Below are 14,071 nucleotides of genomic sequence, written 5' to 3'. Positions count from 1 at the left end.
AAGTCCCTGAGGAGTTATTTACTGTGGGCTCCACAAGGAATCAGAGGAGGTTCATGAAGAGCTGAGCTAATCCACTGCTGGAGATGCACCTGAACTTCAAACCAGCTCAGGAATCCAAGTTTCGTTTTGCAAGAGGTCTCAAACCCCAAGCGCAGTTCTGCTTCTCCTTCCAGCTCTTTTCCCGTTCTGCTGCCCAGTTCTTGGTTTTTTGGGCTGCTCCTTCATCTTGTCCTGCCTTTAAGGCTGAGCACAGTGAATGCCTGGCTGTGTTTCCAGCCCCCAAAGCCATCCTGCTCGCCAGGGATGCCCCGGGGGATGTGCAGTGGGCTGTGCCCGTGTCTGGTGCATTGCCTGGAGATGGGGATTGCCATGGCAACTCGCACCTTTCCAAAGGCAGCATCAGAGCCTGAGCAAAAGGAGTTTTGCAGAAGTGAAATGGGAAAAAAAAAAAAAAAATCTGAGAGTCTGACATTTCAACATCAAAAACAGAACATCAAAATTTTCCTGGCCTGGGTTTCTCTTCCTTTGCTTTGAGAATAACCAAGTATTAAATGCTGAATAAGTGGGGTTTTCATAGTTCAAAGGCTAGTAAATAAAGAGTTTTTAAAGCAGGTTTGGAATTCATACAGGTCTTAACAGAAAAAGGATTTATTTGGGAACGGGCATTGCAAAATAGGAGTTGCTGACTCTTTCTGCTGCCAATTTAAAGGCAATCAGGTCACCAAATATTCATTGCCTCAGTTTCCCCAGCCATAAAATGGGCATGTGAAGCAGAGGAAAGGATGGACATGATGTGGGAAGCTTTAGGAAATGGGCCGGGGAAGAAAGAGCCGCTGCACAATGGAATTCAAGCCCTTTCTTGGAGGAGGGAACTCAGGATGAGGAATCATAGGCAGGGAAAGCCTTTGGATGGAAAAATCCCCAGCCCTGCTTCCAAAACTGCTCCCAAAACACTGGGATGAATCAGAGATGTAATGTACTGCCAAGGAAAGCCTGAATTTTCAAAAATTCTATGTGCTAGGCGGTTCTGAAAACTCTTTTATGAATAAGAATATAACTGAGCAAATTATCAAAATAGTTTATAAATATTTTATTCTATTTGGGTTCACGTTCTCCAGAAAAAAAAATTCTATGTGTTTTCCATACATGTTTTGAGAGCTTCAAATGGCATTTTAAAATATCAATAAGACACAGGCTTGAGGCAAAATTACTTTTTAACCACTTCTCGCTGTTGGAGATTTTTTTATTGTTAATCTGTGCTTTTATTTTTCAAATACAAATCCCTGTGGAGGATGCAACCAATTTTGTTGAAAGTTATACAAACATGAAACCAACGTGTCTGCGTGAAGATTTTCTGCGGAGGAAGATATCTTTGGTGCAGTGGTAGAGAAATTTTAAATTTTGTTTGTTTGTTTGTTTGGGGTTTTTTGTTGTGTAAAAGGGAAGGGAAGGGAAGGGAAGGGAAGGGAAGGGAAGGGAAGGGAAGGGAAGGGAAGGGAAGGGAAGGGAAGGGAAGGGAAGGGAAGGGAAGGGAAGGGAAGGGAAGGGAAGGGAAGGGAAGGGAAGGGAAGGGAAGGGAAGGGAAGGGAAGGGAAGGGAAGGGAAGGGAAGGGAAGGGAAGGGAAGGGAAGGGAAGGGAAGGGAAGGGAAGGGAAGGGAAGGGAAGGGAAGGGAAGGGAAGGGAAGGGAAGGCTGTCCCTGCCCAGAGCTGGGGTGGGACTGAATGGGATTTTAAATCCCTTCCAATCCAAACCATTCCATGATCCCGAGTGAACCCTGGATGTTTGAAGAAGTTTGCTGTGTACTGGCCCTTGCTTTCAATTCAAGAAATTCAAGCTACTGGTGAATGAGAAGAGTTTAGCCAATTCAGAAACCTTTTGTACTTAATTCCTGCGAATTGTGGTTTCTCAGCAAGGGTCATAGGTTGCCCTTTATTCAGTGATCAGGAGTCAGGAGCAAATTACTAAAAACGAGTTCAGCTCTGTTTTTATTGGCTGCCTTTAATAAAAATATTTTTAAAAATTTTAAAAAGTAAAAACACCTGTTAGGCATTCGAAAGACACGTTGAGAGAAAAATTGCAGCTTGTCAGACCCTGAATTTTTGCCTCCACTCTGCCCGTGTAAACTGTAATTATAAAATCAGCTGGGCCACAAAGACAAATATAATAAATGGATATTTTACAGTATGTAAACTATTATGGAATGACCTTTGGCTTTTAATTTCTCTGCCTGCTCTGGCAAGTTGACATGTGTGAGCAAACATATCGATTAATTATTTTCAATGATATAAGAAAAAGGGCCGAAGGGACAAATTTCAGATAATGGCATCAGCATTAGCCTGGAATGATGGCAACTTCCTTGGCAGGTGGAGAAGTAAAATTATTCTCCTCTGCCAAGCTGGACTGCATAAGGAATTAATTTTTATAAATATATTGATTCCCTATGGATTGCTTGTCAAGGAGATGCTCACATCAGCTTATCTGAATTAAAAGTGGGCATCAAAGGAGGAAACCCACATCAGTACTTCAGCTTGCACACCACAACCTGCATTAAGTGACGAGTCAGATTCATGGTTGTGTATTTTCCTTCCAGGAAGCTCCTTGCACCCAATGGATATTTCCTCTGGAATGTTTGAAAATCGGCTATTTAGGAACGAGTTGTTTCTGGCAGTCCTTGTCTGGCTGTTGGTGCCACATTCAGTGGGTATTTGGTTGTGGGTCCTGGCAGAGGGTTGCAGAAGTGAAAAGGGAATCCACTGAAATCCCATCATCCTTTCATTGGTGTGGGAACTGAACACAACACTGTTCCAGTTGGTGGAGCGTAAGAAGGATTCTCAGGTCACTGAGATGCACCAGCAGAGGTTGAAACACTTGCATCATTTTTTAACTGCATGATCTTGGGGAAAAAAACCCTTCAGAAACCACTTGTCTGTATTTTTGGTCTATCTGTGTTTGTGCAGCTCCTGGTGCAATGCAGCCACCAACTGAAAAAGGCTCCTGTGTCCAGGTAACAATTGAAAGGCAACATTATTAAATCATAAAATATTAACTGAAATATTCCAGTCATGCAAACATTTTAATCTAAAGAGAGTGAATATTCCCATTTTCCTCCAGGAGGAAGAAAAAGCCTGAATTTAAGAACAAAAATTTTTTCCCCCCTGAAACTCCAGACAGTAACAGAATTAACTCCTAAAGATAAAGATCTGAAGATCAAGATAAATGTTTTATTTCATTTCAGATGGCTGCTAATCATGAAACACAAAGCATTAGGCACCATCAGCAGGGCTTTGTGTTTCAGTGAAAAGACATCAGGAGGAACAGATTTACAGGATGTTCTTCAGTGATGCCACAAGAGTCATGCAGATGCTGCCTCTGACTTCTTGCCTCATTTCCTTTTCCAGCCTGTGACTTTTAAAGAAAAGCAAAGCAATTTGCCCTTTTTGGATCATCAGCAATGAAAGAGTGAGTTCTTCACCAGCAGTGAAAGCCAAGCTGCAGCAGTGCAGCTCGGAGTTGTAGCTGCTCACTGATGCCTGGTAAATTGGATAATGGTTTTCAGCTTCTTTTCATTGTTACAGCTGTTGGCTTCAATCTGGTTTGGTGGTTTGATTAAAATAACGTTATTTCTCTAACTTGGCAATTACCTGGTGACACAAATGAACTCGGTTTTTTTTGGTGTTTTTTTTTTTGTTTTGTTTTGTTTTGTTTTTTCTGAGGAGAGTCAAGGATCTGCTCAAGAGGAAATCACCAACAGGCACAGAAAACTGATACAGCAGGACAGCAAAATCAAATATAGGACTTGAAAAACTTCACACAGAAAATCAGTGGAGAAGGAAACCTGCAATGCTTTCTGCTTTTTTAACCCCTTCACCCAAACTCATCCCTTTTTCCAGGGAGGAAAATTTGCCATGGTGACACTGTCACCAGGCACCAGTTTAGAAATGCCACATCCCTAAATCTCCTGGAATTATTTGAGAATTTTAGAAAATGCTCTAAAGAGTGTGATGGCAGGCTGAGGTAAACTCCTGTGTGTTAATCTCTAGAAGAAACTAAAGAGCAATTCATAGAAGTGCAAACAACAATGAAAAACTCTTCTCCAGGGGCCATTATTTTGTCTTTGTGGAAGGCATCAGTTGCCTTTGTGTCAATGGAAATGGGCAGAGGAGGGGAAGTCAGGCAAAGAAAGAAATATTCTTCCCGTTTTATGGCCAAGGAGTTTTGGCAGAGGCACCTGACAGAACTTCCACAGCCTCATCTTGGAGCAGTCAGGATGGGAATTCAGATTTAGTTCCAATAAGCAGCTTTTATCACAAGATCGTTTTTCTTCCTTTTATAACTCGTAGCATCTGCATAAATAACCAATAAGCCTTTAAAAATGAATCCCTCTTCTTCTTCTTCTGTTCCATTTCCAGTTCTCAGCCTGGTTACACTGGCCAGTTTATTATCTCAGATGTTTACTTTACACTATAAATGGAATGACTTCTTTCCCTTCTTCATGTTTCGTGGTCATAATATCCTCCAGTGTTCCATTATCTCTCGGTACCTATGATAGATCAAAATCTTATGGACTCACTGTTTTGTAAGAAATTAAATTGGCTGTAATAGAAAACGTAAGTAGCTGTAATGGCTTTTTATAAGTAATGGGTAAATTGGATTTTCTGTAGTTGAAATGGATTTCTAAATAATTTACCATCCTATGTAAATTCGTGCAAGAATGCAAGGAGTGAGACTGGGAAAATCACAATCCAGTGTCATTCTGGAGAGATTGTGTATTTATAGGGACATTGTTCATTAATTTTTGAGAACAGACCTATTATTTATCAGGCACATTCTAGATTCCATGCTGGTCACACTGCAGTCACTTAAGGCCTCTAAAATCATGCTGGAAAAGGGGAAAATGTCAGGGAAATTTGGATCAAATGATGCCTTAAGCATCGATAGAGATAAAATCTCTTTTAAATTTATGCCAATTGTCAGGGAGAAAATAGGTTTACCTATAGTGAAAATTTGAGGAGCATTCTAAAATATTCCAAGCAGAAAGGTTTTGTTGGAGTTCTCATGTTTCAATTACAGTTTCAACATCAGTCTTTGTTGCTCTCATATTTCACCACAGCAGAAGTATTGATCAGAGCACAGAAAGTATTGGTGATTCATCTCCAGCTGCACTTTTGTGCCTCTGGTTTGTGTTTGTTTGATGACAAACAGTGTGACACCGAGCTGATGAGCTGGCTGATAAATACCTGCTCCTCTGCATGCTAAATGTCATAAACTCCATGCACAGCAGAATTTCTCTGTTCCTTCTTCTCTCACAAACAGTGCTTTGGCAGAATTTTTTGGCTCAGTTTGGTGAGACTCGTCCCTCTTTGCTTTACTCCTTGCCCATTCCATGCCTCTGCCCCGCTCTCTGATTTCAGCAGAGATGAAATTTTTATTTATGCCAGAAGATCTCTGTGTGCTCAAGGAGGGGACCTGTCAGACACATCCTGGCACCAGAGCTTTGGATGATGTTTAAATCATTCCGATGGTCAGTACTGCCCATGGGGAGTGCCAGCGACAGGGGCAGCTCAGCCCATCACTGCCCTCAGCTCAGCTGTCACACCCAACAGGGCCCCTCTGTCCTGGGAAATCCTTCAGCCCACAGCATTTCTGGGATGGGGTTGTGCTCACCCCACACAGAGAAGAACTTTTACAGGAACATCTGGGGACCTGAAATGCTGTCCTGGTAAGACCAGCATGGATTCCATTTCCCATCTGCTGGAGGTGGGGCAGGTTCCTTGTCTCTCCCAAGAACAATGTCTCCCTCGGGAGAGATCTTCTGTTCATGGCCATTAATGACTCCCTGCATGGCTGGGAAAGTTCCATCAGCCCGTGGGGAGATGCTCCGCCCAGAGGGAGGAGCCAAGCATTCCTAGCTGCAGAAAATCAACATTTTTGGGACACCAGGGCAGCCCTTGGCTGGATCCCCAGAGGAGCAGCTTCTTCCCCGCTGGATCCCCAGAGGAAGACCAGGCCCAGCTCCTCCATCCCCAGACTCCAGAGAAAACTCCACCCTTCTCCAGATCCCCGCTCCAGCAGCATTCCATCTGCCCCTCCAGAGGAGCAGCCACCATTTCACTGGACTGTTCCCAACACCCTGACTGCTCAGGGTGGCAGGGTTCTGACTCCAGCACTATTTGTGTTTGTACTAATTGCATTTTTTAAATTTATTTTTTTTCTATTAAAAGAACTGTTATTCCCATTCCCATCTCTTTGCCTGAGAACCTTTTGATTTTGAAATTGTGGTAATTTGGAGGGAGAGGGTTTTACCTTTTCCATTTCACAGGAGGCTTTTACCTTCCTTCACAGACTCCTGTCTTTTCAAACCAAGAGAAATACATACCCAAGGACAAAACCCCAAGCTAGGAAACCTCTGGGTTTTATTTGCATATCTTTGAATCAAGGGTGGTTTTTTTGCTGGCTTAACACAGACACCTTTTAATGCCAAAACTAAGTTGTACCAAATAAAGGAAGTAATTAATGCACTGAAAACAATCAATATTGAAAACCCCACTGCATGTAAAAAGTAACACAGACTATGGAGAAGAGTGAATTAGCAATAATTTTAAATGTGATTTTTTTTTAACCCCACTTCATTTACTTGCTGTGGTGTTGGTTGGTTCTGGGCTCATTAACTTATACACAAATCAGCATTTTGCTTCGTATACACTGTGTGTGTAATGAATATTCTAAACTGGTGTTTTATTAATGAACTACCTTAATTAGTGGGCAAAAAATACTCCAAACCTCCAAACACCTTTAAAATCGTGTGATTTCCAGGGCAGCATGAGAGAAGCAGAAGGTAACAGTGAATTTCTAATTCCCTTCAGAAAATAAAAATCCAAAGTAATGGCTGCAGCTATTTGTGTCGGCCATAAAAATTGATATAACATGTGGTAAACCTCCTATTGGGTATTATTACAAATGATTGATTCCTCTCTCCTCCTCCAGTTTAGATGGTGTAGTTCTTACTGTACAAACAACTCATGAAAAGTCAACATGTTTTACAACTAAATTATTTACAGCCACTCTGCAGAACATGGAATAATATTTTACGTTAAGTGACATTAATTAGGGTGGAAATATTCACATGGCGGAGGGCTGGGAGATGGCTGCTGCAAAGGAAATTCTTTTCCTTGCAGTCTAAATGCAAATCAGAAGCTTGGAGAGTCATGACCACATTGCTCTGGAGGGAGAAATAATTCCCATTAAGTGCCAGCTCTGAAATAACGCCAAGATTTGGGGAATGTGAGCCAAATTCAAGGCAGTGACAGTCTCAGGCATTGCTGTCTTTGAAGGTTTTAGTTGTGTTTGAGATTTGCTTTAATTACAGGTGAGATTTATCTCATAGGTTTGGGTTTTCTTCTCCTAAACCATGGTTATTCTCAAGTGTCTGGGTGGGATTGGAGTCACAGACCCGGGACTTTGAGGTCGATGCAGATATTGTGGTTTGAAAATGTGCAGTGGAACACTCAAGAGTTCCTGAACTCCTGCTGCTCAAAACTTCTGCCTAAAGTGTGTTTCTTCAGAAGGAACTGGCGATTGATTGTGCACCACCTTGTATCCACCATTCCAAAATGCAGTGTGAGGAAAGAAATCATCAAATCATGGAGTGGTTTGGGTGCCACTCCTGCCATGGGGCAGGGACAACCTCCACTATCCCAGGCTGCTTCCAGCCCCATCCAGCCTGGCCTTGGACACTTCAGGTATCCACGGGGAGAGCCACAGCTTCTCTGTGCCCTCCAAGCAGCTCAAAAACAGATTGGAATTTAAAAATCTCATGTATAAAATGAGACATAATGTGGGAATTCAGGGCTTCCCTCTGGCTGCCCTGGGACCCTGGCAGGGCTCAGGAACCCCCTGGACAGAGCCCCAGAGACACTGGCTGTGATCTCTGTCCATGGAAAAGAGTTTTCAATCTCACAGGATCAATTACCAGCTCTGAGAGTTTGATATCAGTAATAATTAAGTGTGGCACGGTTGCAAAAGTAAAATTTTAGGATTCTAGATGAGGGGTTCAAAGGGGACAAGATGGAGGAAATTGGGTGTGCCTTGTCCTTTTTCTCCTTCTCCATGCCCTCCATGTGTCACTGTGGTGTTGGCATTTTTCTGTTGGTTCAGGCTGGGGACACACTGTCCAACGTAGGTGACAGATATTGGCATGTTATTGTCAATCCAGCCCAGGGAGTTTCTGGTATTTAATGTTTGTAACATCCCACTGAGGGTTTTTTTCAGTTTTAGCCTTGCTGCAGGATGAAGATTTCTCAAAATCTATCCCATGGTGTCCAATCTCTGGGTCAAGGCCTCCTCACCTTAAATCATCACAATTCTGTCACCCCTCGAGGCTGCCCAGGCTTGTGTGAGAGAGGCTTGGACACGTGTATTCCATTTCTCTGTTGGACACACGGCCCAGAATGAACAGGCCACTTTTCTGCTAGGCTGGCTTAAAAACAGATATTTCATAAATATTTTTTGCTTTGAGTTGCAACCAGCCTGAACGATTCTGCTTTTGCAGTATGAATCTGCCGGGAGCTGTGTGCTGCAATGGGCTCTGTGTGTGTGGAACTTGGGTAAATAAATAGCTGGAATAAAAGGGTGCATGGCAGGGAAATAAAACCTGTTGACCTGACTTCTGGAACCTCTGTAAATGCTGTGCACCTCCATAAAAGGTGATTTCAGTGTCCTGAGCAGCAGTGCCTCAAGGCAGCTTTTCTGCTCTAGAAAACTTTGCATTAAGGCATATCCTGACCTGGATAAAAAGGAGTGGGAGATGGTTTTATACTTGCTGATGTATCACAGAACCTGCATAAAAAATTCTATATAGATGTAAAACAATAAATCATTAAAATTAATAGAAACTTAGAGGGGGAAATGAATGAAGGAGAAAGAGATCTGGGCCCTGCTCTGGGAACAAATTTGTGGCAGGAAGTCTTGCTGAGCTCCTCAATTTCACACCAGGTTCCCTAAAAACCCACCCGAAAAACCCACACCTAAAAATTCAAACTGGAGTTTGAGCTGCTGATAGAAAGGTTTGGACTCCAAAGTTCAGGGGCAAACTGTTTTTGGTTTTTTGTACCCTGATAAATGCTTTTGAAACAGTCGATAGCAGGCGTACATAAGATGTGCTCCAAAATTTGGAGAACTTAATTTTTACAAAACGTCACATTTCCGTGTTTGAAATACAAAAAAATCTGAACATAAACTTTACTTTTCTTTATATCTGGTGATTTGTTTTATATTGGAGTTCATTTTCTATCTAATCAAGCAGTATTATTCTCTGAATCACCACTTACAAAATCAGGAAAAAAAGGCTTTTTCCCGACTTGTTTTCACCCTCAACTTTTACCAAGTTCTAAGTATTTTGAACAAATAAACATAATTACCTCTAATGAAACTGATATGGCATTGCTGGAGAACAGACAAATTCCTTCACTGGAAATTGGGAAAAATCTCGCTGCCATATAATTTTCTTCCAGACATTGTGACTAATCTGGATGATTTACTTTGGGATTTCCTTCCTCTTTAAACCTCACTTAAAACCATAGACATAAATTAAGCTCTAATATCTTGAAAATAAACAGAAATTAGGGAAAAAACCCAAATATGGCTGCTGTTAATTGCAGTTAAATATCCTCCTACGTTGCCACTTCATGATTGGGATCTCCTAAATGAAATGTTCTAAATGAAATGTTCACACTCCGTGTAGGAGTAATTTATATTATGAATAATTGTATCAAATATCTGCAGATCTTAGGGTAATATTAAGGAACTGTTTTATTGCCTGACATACTACAGGTGCTTCTCTGCTCAGGTAATATGAGGGGTGTTTTGGAAAGCAGGGAAATGGGTTTTTTTTGGGATTATGGAAATGGTGGAAATTTAATTGAGACCATTTGTGCCAATTCTTCAGATCCTTCTGTGCTGCATGATTTGAGGCCAGTAGCAAAGAGAAAACAACTAATGTTTCATTTTAAGCCTTTAACTTGGAAATATTAAACATGAATATATTGGTTTTATATACTTGGAATATTTGCCAGGTACAAGGCAATTGGGTGCTTTAAGGTTTAAATTGTCTTTAATGAGCCGCTCCATCATTATGTTCATAAAAATATTTATAGAACACATAGATTATTTTTTATGTAATATTGCTCTGAGCAACCAAGACTGGTGGAGGTGTCCCTGCCCGTGGAATGGGATGAGTTTTAGGTCCTTTCCATCCCAAATCCTTCCAAGATTCTGGAATATGTCCTTTTTGCAAAGCTGCCATAAACCATCCATCACTACTGATGCCATTTCTGCCCTGCTAAGAATTCGCTTCCTGCCAAAAAAAGTTAATGTTAATTAACAGTCAATTAAAAAAAAACAAAACAAAACAAAACAAAATAAACCCCAACAAACAGCAGAAGACAGTGTTTAAATAATTGATGGAAAGAAAATTGAGGGGTTCTAAGCTTTGCACAGTTCCACAGATTAGTGAAAAGCCACTGCAGTGCAATATATCAGGATAAAAATCACATGCTCCCTTTCCATTGCTATAAATAACTTCACAAGATTTGAGGTGGTGAAGAATGTAATGGGAAAAAACCTTCTGGGCTTCTGTATTTTCCTGAAACGTGAAAATTAATCACACATAAGCATTTGACAACATGGGCTCCCTAATACAGGGCTAGGAACTTCACATGGCAGTGAAACTTTTATTAATTCTCAATGTGCAATTTGTGTTTGGTGACTTATTTACACATTTCCCTGCAATCCTTCATGCTAACATCAATAATAATACAGTTTTTTGGTGATTTTTAAATTTTTATTTTCTGATAATTTCTTTCAAGGTAAGAATTACGCTTCAAACCTCTCTGATTTTGTTTGGCTAGGTCAGATAATTTTTGATCTCCTGTTTGATAGGAGATCCTGTTTCTGTGCTGGTTTTTGATCTTTAGGTTTCATGAACTGCATGAAATCCAGAGGAAAGTGTCTGCATTTTTCATCCTCTGGAGCTTGTCTGCAATACAGGTAAAACCACCCTAATTCTGATCATACTCAATGAAAAACGATGGGTTGGTTTGAGGATCCAGGCACGAAATTTGCACTGGATTTAGGAGAGGTGCCCAGAGCTTTCCTAAGGTGTTTCTGTATAATATCAACAAACCAACAATACCCAGATTTTTTTAACATTTAAAACTCTTGGCTATGAATACTGCATTGAAATTCTCTCTCTATGTTTCTTAAAACCCCGTGTGGTTTCTCTGAGTTTCTTTTCTTTCTTTCTTGTAAGACAAAAGGATGTAGCCTTATTTTCTCCATGTCTTTGACATTTTTCTGCCCGCTATTCCTAAGTGGGCAGAAATATCCTCATGACATCACAGACCAATGAGTAATCAGAAATTTTAAGTATTTCTAAATCTGTGAGAACTGTTGGGGAAGCTCTGCCTGGAATGACGTGAAATATTCAGTTCAAAATCCAACATCAGAGTTTGCTGGCAGCAGAAACTTCTGATTTATTCCAAAAGGATGATTGCTAAATTATGAGGATGGAAATGAATGAAAGGAATCTTTGCTACATCAGTGTGTGAACAGCCTGGTTTGTGTGCAGGGGGAATGAGATGCTGGGGTCCCTTTCAGGTCTCTGTGCTCTCCCTGCCTGTGGCACCTTGGTGAATCCAACCAGGCTTGGCTTGCCAGGCAACGTCTTTGCCTGAACCTTTGGTAAAGTCTGAATTCCTGCCTCCTTCCTGTCTGAACTCAAAATGTCCCTCAGACATTTTTGGAGGTTCCGGGTCCAGGTCAGAAGCATTTGAGACCCTGGCAGGCAGCTGCAAACAGCTGTGATTTTGGGTTTGAGCCATGGAATGATTTACCAACCTTGCAGGAAGGACAAGGAGTCACAAAAGTTTAGATATTAGAGTAGAAGTAGTCACAAAGTAGAGGGAAGAATTTTTGAGTGCTGTACAGGGGGTTTTGGTTTTGTACATGGGGGTCAGAGGTTTTAAGATGGATTTGGGATTTGGGCCTGCCCTGTCCTCCCTCTTTCTCCTTCCTCACCTCCATGTTCTTGGTGATGTTGGCACCCACAGATTGGTTTAGATAGAAAAGCACCATTTAATATAGGTAATAGGCATTGGGAAAAACTGTAACCATGTAACACGTAATGTACATATAAAAGATAGAAAAGCACCATTTAATATAGGTAATAGGCATGGGGGAAAACTGTAACCATGTAACAGGTAATGTACCATATAAAAGACAGCAGCAGCCCTGGGTGGAGGGAGAAAAGAAGAAATTAGGGGACAGAGAGGATGTCAGGGTGTGTGTGTGCCTCTGCCTGAGCTCTGAGCAAACCACAGCAGCCCAAGGAGAAAATCTTTTAGATAACTTGCAATAAACTGCCTTGAGACCCAACAACAGAGACTGCTGAGCCTTTCTTTGGGAGCTCGGGTTGGAGGAGAGACTTTTCCAGCAGACGGAGCCACCCCTGACCCAGGACAAGCTCCAGCACCTTCCAGTATCCCGTCCACTTTGCAAACTGAGCATCTCCCATCCTGGACACTCCTTCTTCTCCTTGTGAACACAGATGGAGTGTTTCCTTGTTGTAAAATCATCACTTTTGGGGCCAAAAGCATGTTTAGATCTTCCCTTGATGTTTTGACAAAACCAATCAAAGCAGCATTTTATAGCATGGGAAGCAAGAAACAGGATGTCTCATTTTTCTCCTCTTTCTGCTAGCATGAAAATCTGTTCCTTAGCTTTCTGTCTCCTTTCTCCACTACTGACCTTCCTTTCACTGCCAATCTTGACAGCTCGTTAGAACCATGAGAGGCTTTACATGATCAGAGTGATAATTCCCAAACCACTCCGTGGCTGAAAGTAACTTCAGGAGCATTATTTATTCAAATTACAGGCATGAAGGACCACATGGGAAATATGGAAGAGTGCCTCCTGTAAATGACAGCTTAGGGAGAATTGCCAATAGCACGAGACAGCTGTATTCCAAAACTTAATCTAATTACTGGAGTGTGGTGAGAAATGTCACCCTGAATCAAAGTGATCCCATCCTCTGTGTTCATGGTGAGTTCTGACTTACATATGGCTGCTTTTGGGGTAACCTTTAAATCCAAATTTCAGCTTGAGGCTGATGTCAGGCCTTTGGAATCGGGGGAATTTGAGCATGAGGAGTTTCACCCTTGCTCGGAGCAGCTCAGCTGCACAAAGTTCAGATCAGCCCTCGCCTGGGACATTTGGGATGTGTGCTTGCATCCCTTGGTGTGTTCCCCTTTTTCAAACCCCATCTCTCAAAATGCTTTCCAGCTGCTCTTCAGGACTGTGAAGAGAGGGAAAGGACTCGCTGAGCTCTGCTCTGCCACCCCCATATGTTTCTTTCTGTTTTGCTGCACATGAACAGCCCTCTGATGACTTGAAATGTTGAGTTTCTGGAAGGCCCCTCGTTTTCAGCTGCTGGTGTGTGCCAACAAATCTGAATATTCAATCAGATGGAAAGCAGCAGCTCGAAAACATGCAATCTGCTCCAGGCTGGGATGCACAGCTGCCTGGGCTGGGATGCACATCCTTGGCTGCTGCTGAGGCTGTCTGGGAGAACAAAAGAGCACTTTTTGAAAGCTCAGAACACTTTTTGTTTGGGCTTTTTTTCCTTCTCTCACTTGTGAAGTGCTGAGTTGGCTGTGCTGAAGGCAGCAAGTTCTTGGTTTTCCATGAGAACAGATTGAACAAGATGTAGAAATGCTGGATTCGCTCACCCTCTTCAGCTAACGTGTTCCCAGCCCTTGGTACTGACAGCACCTTTCCTCTTGAGAAATACAAATAGAATTGACTTTCTGTAGCTGCTGGTTTCCCAGCACATTCAGGGAGTCCAGGACATGCTCAGCAGCTCAAGGGCTGATCTCAGAGACACCAACCAAGCAGGAATTGTGTTAGTGCAGAACACATGGGGGACCCATTTCTGCCAACAACAGGCAAAAGCTGCCAGGACCTGTGGAGGTAAAAGCTGCCAGGACCTGTGGCATGGGATGGGATATTTGGGAATC

The 14,071-nt window shown here is 42.0% G+C and overlaps 1 long non-coding RNA gene across 1 annotated transcript; it reads left to right on the top strand.

The window, feature by feature from the left end:
- Window positions 1-763: 763 nt before the first annotated feature.
- Window positions 764-3,920, top strand: LOC144247734 (uncharacterized). The gene is made up of 2 exons (XR_013341289.1): window positions 764-1,383; window positions 3,401-3,920. It is a non-coding gene; the product is annotated as an uncharacterized LOC144247734 (long non-coding RNA).
- Window positions 3,921-14,071: the final 10,151 nt, after the last annotated feature.

The sequence above is a fragment of the Lonchura striata genome, chromosome 32 (assembly GCF_046129695.1).
Source record: "Lonchura striata isolate bLonStr1 chromosome 32, bLonStr1.mat, whole genome shotgun sequence".
In the NCBI taxonomy this organism is placed as follows: domain Eukaryota; kingdom Metazoa; phylum Chordata; class Aves; order Passeriformes; family Estrildidae; genus Lonchura; species Lonchura striata.
The sequence above is the reverse complement of the archived record's forward strand: the minus strand, read 5'-3'. Positions and strand labels throughout refer to the sequence as shown.